Raw genomic sequence first — 22367 nt, 5'->3', positions numbered from 1 at the left:
CTACAGGACCTTGGTTGCAACAATGATCTATATGGTCCCAGATTATATCAATAACGTCACACGGGGTAATGAGGCTTTAGGGGTATAATGGGCTGGCAGGGGGAGGAGTTTGGGCTCAGGAGGCTCCATGGAGGAGGCAGATCCCCACCCCGTGCTGTCTCCACCCATCTCCCCCCTCTCCCCACTGCAGGTCGATCCAGTGACAGACACAGCCCTGGTCCCGAGGGGACCCTGCCCCTGGCTCTTCCTGACCCCTGTCCTGCTGGCCGCCGGCCTGGCCCATTTCAGACCACGTGACGCCTATGAGCGTTTCGTGAGAGAATGTGTTGATTTCCCCAAGACCAGCGCCACCAATGACCATCGCTACGGCAACCTCCTGCTGCGGTGCCAGAACCTGACTGGCCCTTTCTGCAACCCCCCCACACCCTCATCCAGCCCCACGCACCGAGGCAGAGCCCAGAGCAGCTGGATCCACGTGACCTGAGGCCAGGGAAGGCCCGTGCGCTTTGACACAGCCCTGTAGAGCCCAGGCGCTGGCCATGATCTGGGAGCAGGGGGTCCTCTACTCCCCCCTTTGGCTCCGGGGCAGCCCCGTCGCTGGGGGCTCTCCTGCCCCATCCCTGCCCCTCCTGGGCAGCGCCCACCAAGCACCTCCACAGGGACATTCAGCGTCTCCCCTTATCCCACATGCCGGCAGCTTGGGGCCTGGGGTGGGATTTCCCACCCTGGGCCCCCAGTTCCCATCCACATGAGTGAAAATCCGGGTGCCCAGCCCCCCAAGCTGGCACTGAGACCCTCAGCCTGAGCCCGGTGCCCGCCTCGCTGGGTGCCCACCATACAGTACAGCCGCCCCTCCCCCCCACATCCATGGGGTATCGGGGGCAGGTTGTGGGGAGAAGATTGTCGCAGGGGGAGGTGCCTGGAACCTGTCACTGAGGTTTGTTTTCTTGCTGCTTCCTGCAATAAAACACTTTCCTGCCAATGCAGAACGAGTCGCTGTGTTTGGGGGCTAGGGGCATTTTCGGGCTTTCAATGGGGCCTATTTGCCTTGCTGAGCCTGACGCTGAGCCAGGAGGTGTCAAGTCGCATGGAAAAGCTCCAGGAAGAAACAAAACCCGCAGGGGGTGGGTGGGGTGTCCTGTTTAGGGGACGGACAATGGGGTCAGGGGATGTCACGAGGGGACTGAGACACACCCTGGTCCTTCCCCAAGGAGACAAACCTCAGCTTGGCCTCTCTTTGGAAGGAGGCTCCCAGCCAGCCTGGCTGGACATCGCTGCAAAGGCTGCGGGTGGGAAACTTCCTTAGCCAGGAACGTGTCCTCGTCGCTCGCTCTCGGCTCTCCCACTTGGGCTCTGGGGTTAGTTCCCAGGGAGCCATTGGCTCCCAGGACTTTTCCTTGGGACGTCCCAAATCGCTGTGAAATAAACTGCCCCTGGATTTCAGTGTAACCCACGCTGGTGCGGTGCGTCCGGGGGGCGTGAACGGAGAGGGACCGGGGGAGCTGGGGGCCCCGTCCCTCTGCCAGCAGCAGGTCTGTGAATGCAGCGTGTGCTGTGGAGCGGGGGCTGGGCACCGCAGGGGGACACTCGGAGGGGGGGCGTGGTGTGTGCCTGTTGCTCCAGAAGGACGGCCATGCCGGGTCAGACCCACGGGCCAGTGGCCCATCTCTGACAGCAGCCGGTGCCAGATGGCTTGGGGGAATGTACAGGCCAGGGCAATTATCGAGTGACCTGTCCCCTGCTGACCAGGCCTGGCTTCTGGCTTCTGCCCACCCGCAGAGGGACAGCGGTGTCCGTGTGGCAGAGAGGGGAGGATTTGTGTCACCCGTGCCTGGCAGAGCCGGGGAGCTGCCCCTGGCTGGCGCAGACCCTCCCGCTAAGGGCAGGGGTAGCTCACGGCCCTGGGCACCCCGGGGAAGTGTCACCCCCTGGTGTGGGGAAAAAAGCAGGAATAGAGGTGCACACAGCCCCTGGCATGAGGGCGAGTTGGGGACCCTGGTCTGTAGAGAGGGCAGTGGGAGACCCTGGCAGGGAAGAGACTGGGGGGAGATGCAGGGGACCCGAAGTAGAGGGGGCTGGGGCACCCACGGAGCTTGGGGGAAACAGGGAGATGCGAGGAGCCCCTGGTGGGTGCTCTCATCTTGCCAGGACACACAGCTCTGTGCCTGGGTGCATTCTGCTGGAATATTTCCCATTGCCTCCCTCAGCTCTAAGGCACCTTGGGCGGAAAATTTTCCCACCTAGTCAGATACCCCCAAGTCCTGTCCCTCCACCACTTTCTCCAGCCTCAGCCCACGGGCCCCAGGGCTGTAAAACTGCCCCTGGGTGTGCAGGGTCCCCCCACCCGTCCCGGGGAGAGCAGCCTGCCACAGACCACAGGGAAGGATCCAGCAATGGCCCAACCACCAGCCAACACCCGGTGTGCCAGCGGGGCTGGGCAGCGCGGGACGGGCCCTCGGTCCCTGCCTGGGATGGGGTGGGACCGGTCCAGGCTGACAGGGTTGTGAGCAGCCCCATTAGGGCCAGATATGGGCCTGTCCCATGACAGTGGGGGTCAGGGCCGGCTTTAGCAAGAGCGGGGCCCGATTCCTGGGGGCGGGGCTTGCTGCAAGCCCCGCCCCCAGGAATCGAGCCGCGCTCCGGCCGGGGTTGCCGGGCTTGGGTCCGGCCCGGAGCCGCGCTGCGGGGGCTGGGCCGGGCCAGAGCCACGGGGGCCGGGCCGGAGCCGCGCTGCGCCACGGGGGCCGGGCCGGAGCCGCGCCGGAGCCGCGCCGTGGGGGCCGAGCCGGAGGCGTGCCGCACCGCAGGGGCCGGGCCGGGCCGAGCCGGAGGCGCCGGAGCCGCGCCGCGGGGGCCGGGCCGGGCCAGAGCCATGGGGGCCGGGCCGGAGCCGCGCCGGAGCCGGGCCGGAGCCGTGCCGCGGGGGCCGCGCTGCGCCGCGGGGGCTGGGCCAGGCCAGGCCGGAGCCGTGCCGCGCTGCAGCGGCCGGGCCGGGGCCGCGCCGGACCTGAGCCGCGCCGCGGGGGCCGGGCTGGAGCCAAGCCGGGCCAGAGCCGCTGGGGCCTGTGTGCTCGGCCGGAACCGGGGCCGGACTGGGCCGCGCCTCCCCGGAGCCCTTCTCGCGCCCCCCGCCACCCCAGCTTACCTGGTGCTGCCTGCCCACCCCTGCTTCTTTTCAGACTTCCCGTGAACCTCTGATTCGTGGGAAGCAGGGGAGGAGCAGGGGGCGGAGCGTTCAGGGGAGGAGGGGGAAGTGAGCTGAGGGCGGGGTGGAGAGTTGCAGCGCAGGGCCCTCGCAGCGCGGGGCCCAATTCAGCCGAATCGGCTGAATCGGCCTACAGCCGGCCCTGGTGGGGGTGTCAAAGCCCCAAGCCCGTGAGCACCGGTGGACACTGCAGGGTGAATGGGATACCCCTGAGCCCAGCCAGCCCGACCTGCCCCATATATCCCCGGGGACCCAGCCAGCCCGGCCTGCCCACAATCCCGCTCTCAGGACATGATTTCTGCAAAACATCGCTCATTTTTCTGTTTTTCTGTTTCTATTTCCCTCTCCCAAAAGAAGCAAACAGAAAGAATAAAACTGTAAACTCTCGGACTGTTTTCAGCCACCACACTTAAGCGTCACTTCAAATCACTCCACCAGCGCTTAAAGTGCAAACTTCATTCCGAAGAACAAGCTGTGCGAACACCCTGCTAATGGCTGCGCCACCAGGACATCCCCAGGGTACAATCCCGGTCTGGGCTGTTGAACTGCCATGGCCCCTTAGTTCTCTAGCCTGGCGCGCCTTTGACACTGCTCTGCTGTCAGGACATCCACTCCTGGTCTGGTCACACAGCCTTTAGCATGTGCAATCACGCCCTGCTCAGTACAGGAGCACTCGGACTAGTCACTCATGAATTACAGAGTGCCACACCCGCAAGCGCCTTGTCCCAGCTCTGGATCCAGCCAAACATTGAGCTCCAGAGATTGGCGGCTTCTGGCCTAGACCTTCGGGCACTTAGCCTCAGGGCTGTGTGGCCCGATGGTCAGAGTCAATAGTGAAGTGTACAGACCATCTCTGTGCACAGTGTAATAGAGCGGATTTGAAAAGTTCTCCTTTGTCTGTAACTACAAGTGCCCATTTTAAATCAAAAGATTCATAATTACCCCAGGCTACTTCCCTGTGACACCCAGGGCCACAACATGCTGGTGAACAGGACAGGAACCTGTCCTGTTCCACTAGTCACATTCTGAACTGCCCAATGTTCCACATTTGGGAATGGCCGAGAACAATTCTAAGGGGAAGGCGGATGCAGAGCAGTGACACTGGAGGTGCCCAGACCTCCACTGGGGGCGGCGTGGAAATTAATAATGGGAAGAGCGTTTGTGAAATTAGTCGTCTCTGACAAGATTTGTCTCTGTTCTTATTTCACGTTATGGTGTTATTTAGAGGAATCAGTACAGATTTGTACTCTATTAATTAAACACTTAACTTTATTTAACCAAGCCAAAAACTTAGCGTCTCTTATTTTTTTTCCTGTCCTAGCAAGAATGAATTGAATTTTGTGACTTTCTGGAAAGTGCAGAGATTAAATGTGGGGAATTCAGTCTCTGTGTTTGTGAGCTGATGTTTTCCTCACACAGGTCAGTGCCTACATTGAAATACCAAGAGGGATCTAAGCGCTGGTGTACGCTGGGCACTTAACTGGCAGAGCGACATCTCTCAGGGTGTGAAAAATTCCCCCCCACACACCAAACCAGTATAGTTAAGGTGATCTAAGCCCTGGTTAGATAGTGCTAAATAAAAGGAAGAATTGTTCTGTCAATGCAGCTATTACAGGGATGGGAAAACCCCTCCAGACTGTCTACTCCAAAGTGCTATAGCAGTGTTTTAAGTGTAGACAGAGTGAAACTAGATCTCGCTCCAGTTCACACTGTGGATGCTCAGGCACTAAAACAATAATAACAGTCCAGTGCTTCCGTAGTTGGCAGGATTTGAACCTGCGCGGGGCGACCCCAATGGATTTCTAGTCCATCGCCTTAACCACTCGGCCACAACTACTTGATGTATGGTTGTTTTACTACATGATGATTCTCACAGAATTGTCACTTTAGAGTGTTTGCTCAGACCAGCTTCCCCAGCACACTCACGGCTGCGCATCAGTGTAAGTGTGTCCATGGCTGAACAGCGAGAATTCCTGCCCATTTCCCTTCCGGCTGGAGCAGGATAAGAGTGTGTTTGTGTTAACGACATTGCTGTAGATTGTTGTTCATTCCCCACTCTGACAATTCAGACAGTCCCTTTCCCATTCAAATCTCCAGCACATCATTCCAATAGCAGGGGGCAGGATTTCTCTGGGGCACTGAAATATTTCAGGGGGTTGGTGCGTGAACTCAGCCTTGCATTCCACCCTTGATGTTTCATGGACTAACATCAGCAGCATAAAGAAAGAGCCGAGCCAATATCTCCCTAGCAGGGATGCAGGTGCCATGTCCCCTCTGTCTGACCATCGCCATTGCAGGAGAGAAGGGTTCACTGGAATCGAACGCCCTGGCTCAGACCAGAGACACAGGAAGATTTTGCTGATCATGGATCTGTGCAAAGGAAATTGTGTCTCTGTGTGAAATTGAGGGAAATTAACCGTCCACATGGTGGCGAAATGCCCTAAGGAATGTGGGTGAAGGACTCGGGCTGAGAAATGATTTAACAGGGGTTTGTATCAATGTATTTCCCTGATTAAAAACTATGGCTAAAAGGCAGCCATTGTTGTTAGTACTTGTACCTGTGTAGGGACACCCCAGTGGGTGTCAAGTCCATTGCGTTAACCAGGGGTAGTAGATTATTTTTATCAAGATACAAATTTCTTGGTCAAGGTATAGTCAAGATCTAGACTCCAGAGAAAATAATACATTGATGACAATAAGAAGTATATAAAAAGATTTTGCAGTCACTATGGGCATAACTATGATGTGTCGTCTTTCACTCTATATCTGGTGCCACCTCCTTTCCCTTTGGCCTTGTAGTTGACCAAGGGTAAAACTAAACATCTCCTCAGATACCAGGGAGTGTTTGTGTTCATTCCTGCGAGCTACACAGGGTTTGATGTTGCTGTTTTCAATCTTCCGGCTCTGCTTGGATAAGGAACAATTCAGGCTGTCACTGAACTGAAGGAGGGAGATCATTTTGTGACAGGGAGAGGGACGCCTCCTCTTAAAGGTGTTTGTCTGGCTGGCAGCCCTGGTTCCCAGGTCTCTCCTGAGGGAAGAAAGTTTCTGTGCAAAATACCAAAACTTTTAAGGGAGAGGAGGGAAAGGTGATGGGCACATGATGGGACGACCATGAACCTCAACATGGTTCTTTTATGTGGGATGACTTTGAACATTGACTGATCCCCACTCCCTTGTGTTTGAAGAGATGGTTAGTTTCACACTTGGGAAACTACAAGGCTGAAGCAATTTTATGGATGGTGACACTAGGATTCAAGGGTTATTTAGTGTTGTAAAAAATATTAAAAACACTTAGCTTCAACTTGAGCTGCCTGTTATTAACGGCTGGTTTCCCCAGGTCAGAAAAGCCCTGGGTTCCCTCATGCCTCGGTGGGAACTAAAGGGAATCGTCCCGTGCTGCCCTTAGCTCCAGGCTGATGTTTCCGGGGAGGGGGGTGGAATTGATTGGCTCGCTGGTGAGAAGGGAGCCAGGCCAGTTGTGGGGGAACGAGAACTCCCAGCATCTTCCCAGCCCAACCCAGGCTGCTGCCCTGCCCCAGCCTCTGTCCCCTGGGGGCCCTGCAGGTTTGACTCTAGAGCGTGGAGGGGGCAGCAGCGGAGGCAGAGGACAGACTGGGCTGGGCAGATGCTAGGAGCAGACACCAGAGGCCTATACTGGCTCCCTCCTCAGCACCGAACAATCAGTCCCCTCCCCCACCCCCGTGACAGCAGCCTGGGGCTAAGGGCAGCGCCCACTGGGGGTTTCTCTTTTGCTCCCGCTGGGGTGAGCAGGGACCTGGGGGTGTTTCTAGCAGAGCCGTTGGAACTGAACTGGGGAACCAGCTTTTAATAACAGGCAGCTCAAGTTCAGATGAATTTTGTTACAATTTTCTTTATAATATGAAAGAATTCACAAGTAACCAGGCAGCAGTTATTGCAATTCTTTTCTCCTGGTCTTCCCTGCCGTAGAAAGAAACGGCGTTTTGGCTTTTCATGATACAGGAGTCAGGGTCCTTCACTGTCCAGAATCAATGTGCACAGAAGCAGCCTGTTGTGTTTCATTTCTTAGTGCCATTGTTCCGGCTCTGGTGCCATCGTGTGGCCATTTCCTTCCCTCCTTCCTGTCCAAAGCGCAGAGCCCAATTCCTCCAGGGAGAGGAGGACATCTTCCTTCTTTCCTTCCTGACCAGCCCCCTTCCTTGGAGAGCCCTTTGCTGGGGTCTGGATGGGGAACAGCCATTTTGAGGATTAATTTAACACCATATTTGGAGTTGGTTCATTGATTTTACAGCCAGACTAGATCACTATGCACATCCGCTCTGACCTGATTCATAACAGAGCCCAGAGAATTCCCCCAGTGATTCCTACATCCCCCCCCAACATCTTCTGGTTGAACGAGGACGGGTCATTCAGAAAGTCAGCGTGTTTGGATGTAAAGGGGTGAAATGATTGGAAAATTGGCCCTTCTTCCTAGTTTAAATTCTGTAACTTCTACATTGGACAATAATACTCAGCTCTTCACTGGCCATGAATGAAAACCAGGTCTGCCGTATGAGACACAATAATTCTACCAGAGAACCACAAATGTTCAAACTATAAAAACGTGACCTCTGCATTGTAGACCACACTCACTGCTGGGGAGCTACACAGGGACAGAGCTGACGCTCAGAGGACCTCTGCGTCTCTGGTCGAAATGGAATTATTTGGGCATTAATTCTATGGGGATGAAGGGGTTCTAGTTACCCGTGCCCTGTCCCTTTCAGGGATTGGAGCAATGCTGGAGAGACGGACGGGCACGGAGCTGGGGAGCCGTGTGTGCACCAAGGAGAGTTGTTGGGCTCTGGTGACACAGAGCGGGGGTGGGGATTTTGTTAGCTGTGGTGTTTGTATAGAGATAAAGTTTACTAACCCCCAGGTTCAAAGCTGTTTCTGCTCTGGGCTGTACAGGGCCTTCTTTGCTGAGAGTACAGCTCCCTGGTTGAATATTTGCCTGCAGGGTGATGGGTTCCTAATTCAACTCCAAGTGATTCCCTTTAAAAACTTTTTCAAATGAAAATCGATTTCCAGACCCATCTCCAGTGTGTTCAGGAGTTCGCTGAATGGTGGGGGTGGGCTTGAAATGAATTTAAACACTCAGCATTTTCCTATGCAAATGTATAAAAACCGAGCAGAGCTGTCCAGCAGCTGAAATCAGTCCCAGTCCTCGGCGTCTCTAGGAGGGGCACTCTGTATTTGAGGCATGTGGGACACCTCTGGGATGATGACAGGTGAAAAAATGTTGAATTCAATGAAAGATGAGACCATAGGAGGGGAAGGTGAACGGCAGCGCCACACAGGGTCATAACACTCAGACACGGGGCTTCACTGTCACTACCCCTGTGTTTTCCATCATTTCTATCCTAAGAAACACACCCTTCCCCTCCCCCACACACTATCACACACAACCTTCTCCCCTTGAGCCCAGTCCAACCCTCCCCCTCCCCCACACACACTCCATGGGCTACAGCCTCTCGGTGACTCACCCAGATGGGGGCTTGTCTCTGCATCTCCCCAGCAGGGGAGCAGAGAGCCGAAAGGGCCACAGGAGACCAATGGAGCTCGGCAGGAATAGAAAAGACTTCCCTTCTTTTCTCAAGAGTCTCGTTAATCTCACCCATGAGACGTTCCAGCACCGGGTGGGCTCAAAGCACCGACCTTCCCCTCAGCAGTGGAAGGGGGGACCCAGCTCTATCACATAGAAGGAGGCTTCCCACCTCTGTTGCTGCCATCCTGCAGCCTTTAATATGGATTTGTTTTAGCTAATGCAACCCCCTCACCCCCTAATCCAGCCATGAAACAAGGAGAGAAAACCCTAAATGTGGGCTCCAGTGGCGCAATGGGTTAGCGCACAGTACTTATAGAGCAGTGTTGTGTGGAGTGATGCTGAGGTTGTGAGTTCAAACCTCACCTGGAGCACTAGTTTTCTTTAAGCAAATGGCTTCTGCCGGTCATTTTGCCCTGCGGAAAATACAATTGCAGCTCAGAAGACACCGAGGTCCCCTTGCTTTACAGAGAGATGGGCAGATTCCTCAGATCGACCAGGCTCTGCTCTCCACCAGCCGCCTGTGTCAGGAGGGGTCATGCAGAGCCCAGAGCACGGCCCATCCTGTGATTCTTCACCCCCCGACTCCCCCTCAGTCTTTGCTCCCCAAACCACCTTTGTGCCACCCTCTTCGCAGTGAGACTCAAACCCTGCCTGGCTTTCTGTATGTTGGTGTGTCTTTTGTCTGTTGTGTTGATGCGCATGTGGGTCCTGTGTGATTTTTGTGGACGCCTTGCATAGTTTTGTGTGCGTGTGTGTATGATTTTTGCACGTATATTGTTTTTAGCTTTTGGTATGTGGTTTTTGTGCTTTCTTGTTGTGTGCTTTTGCTGTTTTTTAGTGTGGATTTGTTCTTTCTATATTTTGTGTGGTGTTCCCTTTTGTGTATATGGCTCTGTGTGCTGTGTGTGTGTGTGTAGGTTTGGTTTTTGTTTATGTCTGTGTGGGCCTGTGCAGTGTGTAATTTTCTCTTTCTCTGTGTGTGTTTGTCTCTCTGTTTCTATCTTCCTGTGTAAATTCACTGGAACTTTTCAAAATATCCAGAGCTTTGCCAATTTTCACCAGGAATTTTTCTCCATCAGCAAATTCTCACTTGTTCCCTACCAGTTGGTGACCATTGCCCCAGGGGACTGTCAGTCTCAAGGTCCTGATTTCCCACTGACCCTTCCCCCCTCTATTGGGACTGGGAACTAGCCAACCAAAAAACCCCACTACGTTTTAGTGAAGGGCCAACAGTCCCCGTACACAAGTCAGCCCCGTGAGGGTCACCAATGTCCAGAAAAGGCAGCACAAGCTGGTCCCATGGTGTAACGGACAGCACTCAGGACTCTGAATCCTACAATCTGAGTTCAAATCTCAGTGGGACCTTGTGGTAAACCCCTGGAGCTCAAAGTGCTTCATTTTCCTGTTTCCAGCTGTGCAAGAGCAAGTTGTTTCCCTTCTGCTGGGTGACTCACGCCCACTGGAGCCAGGCCTTTGGTTGGGATGGGGTCTAGAAGTGGCTACTGCTGCCCGCAGTCCTGCGGTTTAGACCTGGTGGCTGGGATTCTCACTGCTTCACCTGATGCCCACAAGTTTGGCCCTTGTGCTTCCTGCCACGCTTTTCCTCTTGCCCACATGGCGCTTGAAGAAAGCAGTGCCAGGGCCAGGCTTAATAGTCAGGGATAGTCAGGAGGGAGGAAGAGTCCCAGGCTGGAGCCCACACACCTTTCCTCCTTTGGGTATCTAGAGCAGAGGTGGCTGGTGCTGACAGCTCCAAGGGAAGGTTTATAAGCCACAGAGCAACTGAGGGAGGGGCAAGGCGAGGGGAGGACCATGCCTATGTGTGGCCAGCAGACAGGCAACAAGACCCCCGGCCAGGCTGCTCCCTGCCATGCCAAACACCCACTGAAGGCCACCCAGAAACCAGCATGTGGAGCAGCTGCTGATGCTCTGTGGGCAACATCAGAAGATGGTATGAAAGCAGGGCCAGCCCCCTGGTGGGGCCTCTTACCGTTCCCACTCATGGTGCTCACTTTGGCAGTGGGGCAGGAGATTTTATCTCAAGAGGCTTTTCCCCAGCTGGCAAGAAATGGAGAAACACCCAGGTTCCCAAGGCGCTATTTAGCAAGTCCCCTCAAGCACAGGGACAGGAGCACATTTGGAAGAGGGAAACTGCTCTACACACTAGCCTGGGCAGCCGCCCATTTTCTTTGTCAAGTCAGGATGGGCAAAGGCTAGACTGGAAGCACCTGGGGCTCATGCCCCAGCCTTTGTGATGCCCAACCCCCAACTCCTTCCCCAGGCTGTAGCTGAAGCCAGAACATTGGCCTAAGCAGCCAAGAAGAGGTTCCAGCCCTGAAGGGAGCAGGACTTTCAGCACAAAGGTGAAATAGCACAAGCACAACCATGAAGGGACTCAATCCCTCAATCTCCTGATCTAAAGTCAGATGCCTTATCCATTAGGCCACACAAGAAAAATCTCTCCAAGTACTTCTTTAGAGAGGATGGACACTGTGTTTCTCAGACTCAGGTCACCCAATGAGGGGGGCCAAGACTCTCTTTGCACAAGAGACATGTGAGACTTAATTCTCTGGAGCCAGGTGCAGGTCATTGGCAGGGAGGGTTAGGCATGGGGGATTGGGGTGCAGCGGGGGGCCCGGCTGTCTAGGTGCAGAGATTTAGTGACCCTGAGGCGCAGGAGGGAGGAAGAGGAGGAGGAATTGGTAGTGGCCATGGAGAAAAAGAGGAGGGGGGGAGGCTCTTAGCAAGCCGGGCTAGCTCAGTCCGTAGAGCACCAGGCTCTTAATGGGAGGGGCCAGGGTTTGAGCTGCTGTCCAGGGACTCAGCTTTTAAGTTGCCTTGTGTGCCAGGAGCCAAACGATTCCTGGTGGTGCCCAGAGCCATGTGTGGGACCGGGAGGCTGAGACTTGTGGCGCCTGCTCTGTCGCTGGGATCCTGGTAGCTCAGACTCAGGGAAGGCGTCTGCACTCAGAGGCGCCGACTTTAAGAGTTCCCAGGCGGTCTCAACGCCTGCTCCACCTCAGGCCCTGCCCCCAAACCCCCACCCCATCCAGTCTCTTCCCACCCCACCCTGCCCCATTTCTTTCTCTCCCCACTCCTCCAGCACACCCGATCAATGGCAGGCAGGAGGCGCTGAAGAAGAGGAGGAGCTTGTCAGCCAGGCCTGCTAGCCAGTGGGAGGCACGGGGGGGGGGGTCGGAGCTGGCTGCCAGTGGGCGCTGGGCAACTATTTTTTTTCCGTTGGTGCTGCAGCCCCATAGCTCCCATGGAGTCACTGATTTGGCTACTTTCACACTCTAGAGAGAGGAGCAGCAGCCAGGGCTATAGCTGATCTATGGGGCATGGGGCGCTAGGTGAGTGGCAGAGGCTTCAGGTGCTGAGAGTTTGCCTGACACCTCAGGGACACAGTGTGAGGTGGTGTCCCAGGGATCTCTATGAAAGGAGCAGAACAGGATTTACTTGGGGTGGGGAGAGAATTGAGAGTGTCTCAGGGGGTTATAGAGAGGTATTGCCCGGGTTAGAGACTGGCTAAAACACAGGCCTTGCTGTGAGCAAGATTCAAACCTGTGCAGGGGAACCCTAATGGATTTCAAGTCTAACAACTTAACCACTCGGCCCTCACAACTGTGAAAACAACACTGCTTCAATGCCACAATGCCACAGAAATTGGTGAATAATCACAATGCCCAGGCTTGAAATCATCTGAAATCCAGAATTCACACAGGAAACCTGGCTCCCAAAGCACAGGGGGGATTTGGGGTTTGTTCTCTTTGCTTAGCCATGTGCAGTCGCACAGAGAGCACTTTGAAAAGTCTCCCCTCCCACAAAGCGGGAATGGGAAATGATTCTGAACTGGAAGCTTGATGTAAATGAGGACGTCTGGACCACAGGGCCAGGGATTGGCCTTTGCTAGAGAAACCAGTGACACACGGAGCCAGGCTAAGGAGAATGTTTCCTGGAGTCAATAACTGGAATAGCCGCAGTATTGTGCAGAGAAATGTCTCCCAAGAGGAGTTAGCGCATTGGTGGTTCAGTAGCAGAAGTCACAGACACAGCGGGGGAGATCTAGCTTTGGTTTCTGGCCAACAGAGGGATGAGTTTTATTGTCTCCAATTTCAGTAGAAAAATTCAGACCCAAACTGTGTGGGGTGGGGGTTTCTCTGGTTTTCATTTGGTTTCATTTGTTTTTCTCATTTGAAATGTCCTTGATAATTTGTCTGGGAAAACTGTTTGGACAAGGCCAAGGAAGAGTTAGAGCAATTACAAATCCCCATGGGAGTGAGGGGGTCTCTCGGCGCGGGGGAGGGGTGGAGATTTTCATGGAGGGGAGTTTAGGGGATAAATGAGAGGTTTTTGCTGCAGCAGAGGGAGAGGCTTGGCAATTTCATTTTTACCAAGTGACTCCCCCACACATTGCTCCCCTGCTGCTGCTGCCCCAGCTCAAACCCCACTGTCACCACGAGCATGTGACCTACAGCTTCCTGCTGACAAAGCCCTTATATATCAGAGACAAACTCCCCTAGTCTGCCCCTTCTGAGCCCTCCCCCCACAGAGCCCAAGACAACCCCGACCTAGGCATGCTGGGGGCTCGGGCTTAATCCTCAATCCGCCGAAGCGGCAAGGGAGAAACGGACGAGACTTTTCTGTAAGCTGCTGTGACGTTATTAATATGAACTGGGAATGTAGAGATCATTGTTGCCAACACTCTTGGAGTCTTGGAGTCATCGTGGATAGTTCTCTGAAGACGTCCACGCAGTGTGCAGCGGCAGGCAAAAAAGCAAACAGAATGTTAGGAATCATTAAAAAAGGGATAAAGAATAAGTCGGAGAATATCTTATTGCCCTTATATAAATCCATGGGATGTCCACATCTTGAATACTGCATACAGATGTGGTCTCCTCATCTCAAAAAAGATATACTGGCTTTAGAAAAGGTTCAGAGAAGGGCAACTAAAATGATTCGGGGTTTCGAACGTGTCGCATATGAGGAGAGATTAAAGAGGCTAGGACTTTTCAGCTTGAGATAGAGGTATATAAAATCATGAGTGATGTGAAGAAAGTGAATAAGGAAAATGTATTTACTTGTTTCCCTAATATAAGAACTAGGGGCCACCAAATGAAATTAATGGGCAGCAGGTTTAAAACAAATAAAAGGATGTTCTTCTTCACACAGCGCACAGTCAACCTGTGGAACTCCTTGCTTGAGGAGGTTGTGAAGGCTAGGACTATAAAAGGGTTGAAAAGAGAACTGAATAAATTCATGGAGGTTAAGTCCATTAATGGCTATTAGCCGGGATGGGTAAGGAATGGTGTCCCTAGCCTCTGTTTGTCAGAGGGTGGAGATGGATGGCAGGAGAGAGATCACTTGATCGTTACCTGTTAGGTTCACTCCCTCTGGGGCACCTGGCATTGGCCACTGTCGGCAGACAGGACAGTGGGCTGGATGGACCTTTGGTCTGACTCAGTCTGGCCATTCTTATGTTCTAGCCCTGACGCTGAAAACACTTCAAGGATACGCATGTACTGTTACCCGTAGTCATGAGGGCTGGCAGCCACAGGGCCACTCCCACCAATTAACAAATACACAGAATTAAGTTTCAACCAATTATTTATTACAGGAATTTTTCCTACTGGGGGCCAGGGTAGTGCCGTAGGGATGCAGTACTGGAAGAAACGGGGGATGGGGGTATTCTGGGCACAGAGTGCATCCGCCCTGGAGCAGCAGTGACACCCTGTGGCCAGTCGGGGTAATACACAAAGAGTGTTTCCCAGAGAGGAGAAGTGATAAGCTGTGGCCAGCAGGGGCAGCACCAGCCTCTTCCCAGTTGGGCGGGGGGTGCTGAGGTGGAGTAGATAGAAGATTGTGGCTTCTGCGCTCCCCTCTCACCATGAGTCCCTGCCACTCTCTGTGGCCCCACCCCCTGCAGCTCCTCAGTGAAGTGTCAGCCCCGCCTCCTCCCCTCTGAGACCCCGCCCCCTGCCCAGGCCAGAGGCCAGAAGCCAGAGCCAGGAGGGGTGGCTGCTGCGCAGGTTTTGTTCTGCTCATGAAATAAACTAAAAAGATGTTTTGTCAAAATATGTTTTGGACTCAGCACTGACTAAAAAGTGCCCTTCCCCGCACCGGGCCACAGCTTTCTCTAGCAAATGTATTCAGAGAGATTTTTAAAATGAAGGTAAAGTTGTGGTTAACAGTTAGCACATTATGATTAAAGAAAACCAAATGAGCTAGAGTTATGCACTTCGGTATTTGGGTCACCAACAGCAGTCGCTTTGTTATACCCTGTTTCCATGAGAGACTGTAGTGACCTTGAGTTGAGTAACTGTCTGAAAATAAAACCAAGGATGAGTTACAATTTCAGCATCTACAATGTATGTCCCATCATGGGAGTCCTTAGGGGGCTCAAACCCACAGCTTTGGGTGATTAACCCCACGCACTGTTTGTCTAACCAGTGAGGTTTAACTGAGCCCTGTCTGGCTAGGAGTTATGCTGTGACCACGGCTTACATTGATGATCCCACCAACTGGAGCTTTCCTGCCACTGCATTTGAATTTGCAGCCCTTTCATGAGAGCAGCCCAGAGTGTGCAGGAGTCTCTTGTCTCCTTGGCAGCCCTGGCTCCGCACCCCCCCCCCCCCCGGACATTGTAAAAAGCAAATTTTCAACGTAGCTTTTCTGCCACAACCAGCAGTACCGTGGGTAGGACCATGGGGATGACGCTTGAGCGGCCCATGTCATTCCAAAGTTGGCTTCAGTGAGTGGAATGCAACGACAGTGTGTCTGTAACGCTAGCAAGGGACTGTAGCACCCTGCCTGTTAATTCATTTCCAATGGGCCGAGGCAGATGTAGAAATATTCTCAGACTGTAAATGTCTTGGGGGCAGATCAGGGCTCCCTGGCATTGACAATGGGTGTAAATTGCAGCAAGGGAGGTTTAGGTTGGACATTAGGAAAAATGTCCTAACTGTCAGGGTGGTTAAGCACTGGAATAAATTGCCTGGGGAGGTTGTGGAATCTCCATCACTGGAGATTTTTCAGAGCAGGTTGAACAAACACCTGTCAGGGATGGTCTAGATAATACTTAGTCCTGCCATGAGTGCAGGGGACTGGACTAGACGACCTCGCGAGGTCCCTTCCAGTCCTACGATTCTATGTCTGATATAAAGCTGAGATCTTATCTAGACGGTGAAATCTAAGGTGTTTATACCACTATCAGCTACCAGGTAATGGGACATCGGTTTTCAGACACCCAGGGTATCAAGCTCCCCATGACTGTTTTGGGAAGGGAATTCTATTAATTTCTTTTCCAATGGTTTATCCCATAAAGATTCCTCTAAAATCTTTGGTCAAACAATACTGAAAATGCTCCGTAATGCAGGGGGTGGTCTCCAAAGTCAGTGTCATGCGCTGCAAAGCAGAGTTGTGCTGATGTAAAATCTTGACAGCAGGGAGTGCAGCTCACGTCTGTGTTTATTACAAATCTAAAAGGCACCAACGTTTTTAAAGGGACCCGAGAGAAGTTGGGGGAGGGGGACACCCAGTCCTAAGTGCTGCACGGCAGCAGCAAGCAGGGCCTTTCCAGCGAAAATAAATGCCCAATGCACAAATGTCCTGGGAAAACCCAGGAATGAAGAGAAATGGAACCACGCGGGTGCCTGAAATGGACGAGCTGAGCTCAGTGCTGGAGCGGGAATGGGCTGAACTCACTTAAACCCAACCGGGCACATACTGGTCGATTTTGCATGATAAATTTCACACAGCAAGGAGCACAGACAATCAGTGAGGGTGAAGGACTGTAGTGTCAGTAACTGAAATGACCTTTTCTCCCCATCTCTCACTGTCTAAGTCCTTCCTGTTTCCTCCTCCCCCCCCAAATCTAACTCCCCTTCCAGCCCAGCTCTCTGTTTCCCCATAAGGGAGAGGGGCCAGATCCTCCATGAACTCCAGTGCTGGACTTTGCTAGTGATGTGACAGATGCTCCAGTACTAGGGTGCTGGCTGTCAGTTTTAAACTAGAGGGATGCATAGATGGAAGAGAGGACAAGAAAACTGATCAGGAGGATTTGGGTTTAAAGGATCAAGGAAGCCCCCAAAATGGGAGTGAAGCTCCATTCTGCATTCATAGCAAGTTCAGAGTGGCAGGATTCAAACCCATACCGCCAAAGAGACTAGAGCCTTAAGCCAGCACCTTAGACTGCTCAGCCACACCACCAGTTCTAGCAAAAAAACCAACTGCTTTGTCTTCTCCCTGTGACAGGGCTTGTCTACACTACCAAATTAGGTCAACACTGTAGAGTGGAGGAGGGAACCCCCAGCAACTCAGGGGGGTTTCTCGTAGCAGAAAACATTGCTTGCTCACAAAGATGCAGCAGAGAATCTCATAGTTCCTGGGGAGATGGACCTGGGGAGACAGGTCAGGTTGCTAGGAAGATAACAGAATGCTGGGAATCATCAGGAAAGGGATAGCTAAGAAGACAGAAAAGATCTGATTGCCTCTATATCAATCCATGGTATGCTGTAAGGTGTTTGCAGCTGTCCCTCCATCTGTCTGGGAGGGAGGCCACGCCCCTTGCAACAAGTCCTCTGAAAGGGCACAGTTCAGGGGGGAATTAGCACTGGGGTCTCCCCCACTCTGCGGGGTAGCACAGTACTGAGTCTAGGAGGCCCTGGCCTGTTCACAGGGTGGGCTACCAAACAGTTGGAGGGCTCTGGCCTACAATCAGGGTAGGGCAGTGTCAAGGTTCCTTCCCCACTCTGAACTTCAGGGTACAGATGTGGGGACCTGCATGAAAACCTCTAAGCTTCTCTACCAGCTTAGATTTGCTTTTGCTGCCACCACTCCCAAGGTGCTAACTCCCTTCCCTGGGTAGCCTTGAAAGACTCCTCCGCCAATTCCCTGGTGAACACTGATCCAAAACCCCTTGGATCTTAAAACAAGGAGGAATTAATCATTTCTCCCCCCTTCCCTTTCCCCCCCGACCAATTCCTGGTGAGTCCAGATCAATCCCCTTGGATCTTAAAACAAGGAAAAATCAATCAGGTTCTTAAAAAGAAGGTTTTTAATTAAAGAAAGAAAGGTAAAAATCATCTCTGTAAAATCAGGATGGAAAATAACTTTACAGGGTAATCCAATTTAAAGAGCCCAGAGGAACCCCCTCTAGCCTTAGGTTCAAAGTTACAGCAAACAGAGATAAACACTCTAGCCAAAGGAACATTTACAAGTTGAGAAAACAAAGATAAAACTAACACGTCTTGCCTGGCTGTTTACTTACAAGTTTGAAATATGAGAGACTTGTTCAGAAGATTTGGAGAGCATGGATTGATGTCTGGTCCCTCTTAGTCCCAAGAGCAAACAACCCCCCAAACAAATAGCACAAACAAAAGCCTTCCCCCCACCAAGATTTGAAAGTATCTTGTCCCCTTATTGGTCCTTTGGGTCAGATGTCAGCCAGGTTACCCGAGCTTCTTAACCCTTTACAGGTAAAAGGATTTTGGTGTCTCTGGCCAGGAGGGATTATAGTATTGTACACAGGAGGGCTGTTACCCTTCCCTTTTAGTTATGACAGGCAGCAATATCGATAAGCCCTGGCCCTCAGGCAGGGCGGAGCAGCAAACAGTTAGGAGATTCTGGCCTGTATTCAGGACAGAGCCGTAACGAGTCTATATGCCCAGACCCTCAAACAGGGCGCAGCAGCAAACAGACGGGGGACCTGGCTCTGGCAGACTGCCGACAAACAGAGGTCTCTTGGCCTATGCTGGGGATGCTGCCACCCCAGGGGTGGGATGGCAGGGGTAGGGGGATGCAGGCCCACCCAACTGACCACATCCCAGCCCAGGGCCCTAAGAGTGGGGGAGGGAGTATTCCACCACTGGGTGAGCGGGGAAATCTGGCCGCAACATGCTGGCCACCAGCAGTCAGCAACACAACCAAACTATATTCGGCTCCCCTGGGCTACTTCCTACACTCCCGTTTGGAGGGGAGGGGGGTGTTACCTGGGTCCCGGGGTCGTCATTCATCTCGCTGGGGTAATGAGCTAAGGGCAGCCCCAGTGACTCCTCAGTGTCTCCGGCAACCGGCAGCTCTGGCAGTCCCTCCAGGTCTCAGTCACTGTCAGGTCTGAGCTCCAACAGCAGGTGGGACACGTCCTTCCCCTCCAGTGGCTCATCTCCAACTGAGCTGGAAGTTCTGCCTTTTATGCTTCCGGTTCCTGTTCCGCCCCTCTGCTTCCGGCGGGGCAGGCATGGGGGTCCTGGCTCTGCCCACTGTGTGGGGGGGAGGGTGTAGCTGACCCTCCATCCACCTGGGAGGGAGGCCACGCCCCATCCCTACACACACCCACATCTTGAATACTGCATGCAGATCTGGTCGCCTTGTCTCAAAGAAGATATATTGAAATTGGAAAAGGTAGAGATAAGGACAACAGAAATAATTAGGGCATGGAACAGCTTCCATATGAGGAGAGATTAATAAGACAGGGACTTTTCTGCTTGGAAAACAGATGACTAATGGTGGATATGCTAGAGGTCTATAAAATTATGACTGATGTAGAGGAAGTAAATAACAAAGTGTTATATAATCCTTATAACACAAGAACTAGGGGTCACCAAATGAAAATAATAGGCAGCAGGTTTAAAAGAAACAAAAGGAAGTATTTCTTCACACAACGCACAGTCAACCTGTGGAACTCCTTGCCAGAGGATGTTGTGAAGACCAAGACTATAACAGGGTTTTTAAAAAACGAGATAAGTTCATGGCAGATAGGTCCATCAATGGCTATTAGCTTCCAGAATGGGCAGGGATGCAAAACCATGCTCTGAGGTGTCCCTAGCCCCTGTCTGCCAGATTCTGGGAATGGGCAACAGGAGATGGATCACTTCATGATCACCTGTTCTGTTCATTCCCTCTGGGGCACCTGGCATTGGCCACTGTCAGAAGACTGGACACTGGGCTAGATGGACCACTGGTATGACCCAGTCTGGCCGTTCTTCTGTTCTAAGGCTAGGTCTACACTACCCGCCTGAATCAGCGGGTAGAAATCGACCTCTCGGTGATCGATTTATTGCGTCCCGTCGGGACGCAACAATCGATCCCCGAATCGACGCTCTTACTCCACCAGCAAAGGTGGGAGTAAGAGCCGTCGACGGAAAGCCGCAGAGGTCGATTTTGCCGCCGTCCCTACAGCGGGGTAAGTCGCCTGCGATACGTCGAATTCAGCTACGCTATTCGCGTAGCTGAATTTGCGTATCTTAAATTGACTCCCCCCCCGTAGTGAAGACCTGCCCTTAGAAAGTGTCTGAGGGGCATTGAGGGTCCAGATGGGGAATGTAGGAGAGGGGTCTGGGGTGGGGGAAGGTCTTGGGGAATGTGAGCTGCAGCAGGAATCACACAGGGGAAGGGTTTGGGGTGCACAGGACAGGATGGAGCTGGATGGGGAGTGAGTCTGGGGTCCCAGCTCACAGTAATGTCCCGGGCTCCCCAACTACCACTGACAGCTGAGCTCTTCCTCCCCATTGAGCCCCGGAGAGACAGTGGGTGGTGGGTGAGTTTGTACCCAAATAACTGACAGAGCCAAGCAAGGAGCAAATAAATGTTTGCTTCAGTCACTGGGTCTCTGTTTCTATTCCTCACTCTCTCTCCCCCCTTCTCTGATAATGAGCAATGGTAAGAGAAGAAGAGGTTAAAACACCTGCTAGGTGGTGGCTGGGTTTAGATGACAAATTTAAAACCATCACAGCACCCTCTAGTGTGACACTGACACGATCAGATTCTCACCTTCTATTGACACTTCATTAATACAACAAGGAGTCCAGGAGTCCAGTGGCACCTTAAAGACTAACAGATTTACTTGGGCATAAGCTTTCATGGATAAAAAACCCACTTCTTCATGAGGGGTGTGGGGGGGCTCTGGGCTGGGGCAGAGGGTTGTGGTGCAGCGGTGAGGGCTGGGAGGTGGGATGGGAATGAGGGACTCGGTGTGAGAGGGGGCTCTGTGCTGGGGCAGGGGTTGGGGTGCGGGAGGGGGTCAGGGCTCTGGGTGCAGGCTCTGGGCGGGGGCCAGGGATGAGGGGTTTGGGGTGAAGGAAGGGGCTCTGGGTTTGAGGGGGGCTCAGGGCTGGGGCAGGGGTTGGGGTGCGGGAGGGGGTCAGGGCTCTGGGTGCAGGCTCTGGGGTGGGTCCAGGGATGAGGGGTTTGGGGTGAAGGAAGGGGCTCTGGGTTTGAAGGGGGCTCAGGGCTGGGGCAGGGGATTGGGGGCTCCCGGTCAGCGGTGCAGCGGGGGTGCTAACGCAGGCTTCCTGGCTGTCCTGGCACCGCGCACTGTGCCCAGGAAGCGGCCAGCAGCAGATCCAGCTCCTAGGTGGAGGTGCACAAGCGGCTCTGCGCGGCTCTTGCCCACAGGCACCGCCCCCCAGCTCCCATTCGCAGCACGGTGTCAGAACAGGTAGGGACTAGCCTGCCTTAGCCGGGCAGCGCCGCCGACCGGACTTTTAATGGCCTGGTTGACGGTGCTGACCAGAACCGCTGCGACCCAGTGCTTTCCATTCCGCAACCCAGGACTGGGTCACGACCCGCAGTTTGAAAACCACTGCACTAGGGCATAGCGCCACCCTGTGGGCGTTTCATTTCCGTCCCTAGTTTCACACAGAGACACAATTTCCTTTGCACAGATCCATGAACAGCAAAATCTCCCTGTGTCTCTGGTCTGAGCCAGGGCGTTCGATTCCAGTGAACCTTCTCTCCTGCAATGGTGATGGTCCGACAGAGGGGACGTGGCACCTGCATCCCTGCCAGGGAGATATTGGCTCGGCTCTTTCTTTCTGCTGCTGTTGTTAGTCCATGAAACATCAAGGATGGAATAAAAAGCTGAGTTTACTCCAGGGAGAGGAAAGAAAGGAGCCACCAACCCCCTGGCAAAGCTCAGTGCCCCAGAGAAAACCTGCCCCTGCTATTGCAATCACTGATGTGCTGGCGATACGACGGGAAAGGGACTGTCTGAATTATCAAGGCAGGAAATGAACAACAATCTACAGCAACATCATTAACACAAACACACTCTCATCCTGCTCCAGCCAGAAGGGAAATGGGCAGGAATTCTCGCTGTTCAGCCATGAACACCCTTACACAATGGCACGGCAGTGAGTGTGTTGTGGAAGCTGGTCTGAGGAAACAATTGGAAATGATCAGTGAGAACAGAACTAGAGTGTAGTGAGAAATCTGTCTAAAGCAGGTAGGTGTGGCCAAGTGGTTAAGGCGATGGACTAGAAATCCATTGGGGTCGCCCCGCGCAGGTGCAAATCCTGCCAACTATGGAGGAGCTGGTGGTTCTTTAGTTTCAGTGCCTGAGCATCTTTGGTGTTAACGGAAGCTAGGTCTTGTCTCACTGTCAGGCTATGTCTACACCACAGAGCTATGCCACTCTAGTTAAAGCATTTTAATTAAACCGCTGTTGCAAGTCCACACTCTACTTCTTGTGTCACCAGAGCATATCCCTGCTAGCAGCTCTTGCATTGCCACAGAGAGCAGTGCACTGTGGGTAGCTATCCTGCTGTGCAACTGGCCGCAGGGTGCTTTGAGAAAGGTTTGCAATGCCTCATGGGCTGG

General features: G+C 53.2%; 3 non-coding genes across 3 annotated transcripts; 2 read left to right on the top strand and 1 right to left on the bottom strand.

Annotated features, from left to right (window-relative positions):
- Positions 1 to 4960: 4960 nt before the first annotated feature.
- On the bottom strand, positions 4961 to 5042 carry TRNAS-AGA (transfer RNA serine (anticodon AGA)). Its single transcript has one exon. It is a non-coding gene; the product is annotated as a tRNA-Ser (tRNA).
- A 4006-nt stretch (positions 5043 to 9048) lies between these two features.
- On the top strand, positions 9049 to 9142 carry TRNAI-UAU (transfer RNA isoleucine (anticodon UAU)). The gene is made up of 2 exons: positions 9049 to 9086; positions 9107 to 9142. It is a non-coding gene; the product is annotated as a tRNA-Ile (tRNA).
- Positions 9143 to 21993: 12851 nt separating this feature from the next.
- Positions 21994 to 22075, top strand: TRNAS-AGA (transfer RNA serine (anticodon AGA)). The gene has a single exon. It is a non-coding gene; the product is annotated as a tRNA-Ser (tRNA).
- The last annotated feature ends 292 nt before the right edge of the window (positions 22076 to 22367 follow it).

This window comes from Emys orbicularis, chromosome 15 (assembly GCF_028017835.1).
Source record: "Emys orbicularis isolate rEmyOrb1 chromosome 15, rEmyOrb1.hap1, whole genome shotgun sequence".
Taxonomy (NCBI): domain Eukaryota; kingdom Metazoa; phylum Chordata; order Testudines; family Emydidae; genus Emys; species Emys orbicularis.
This window is presented reverse-complemented; position numbering and strand designations above follow the sequence as displayed.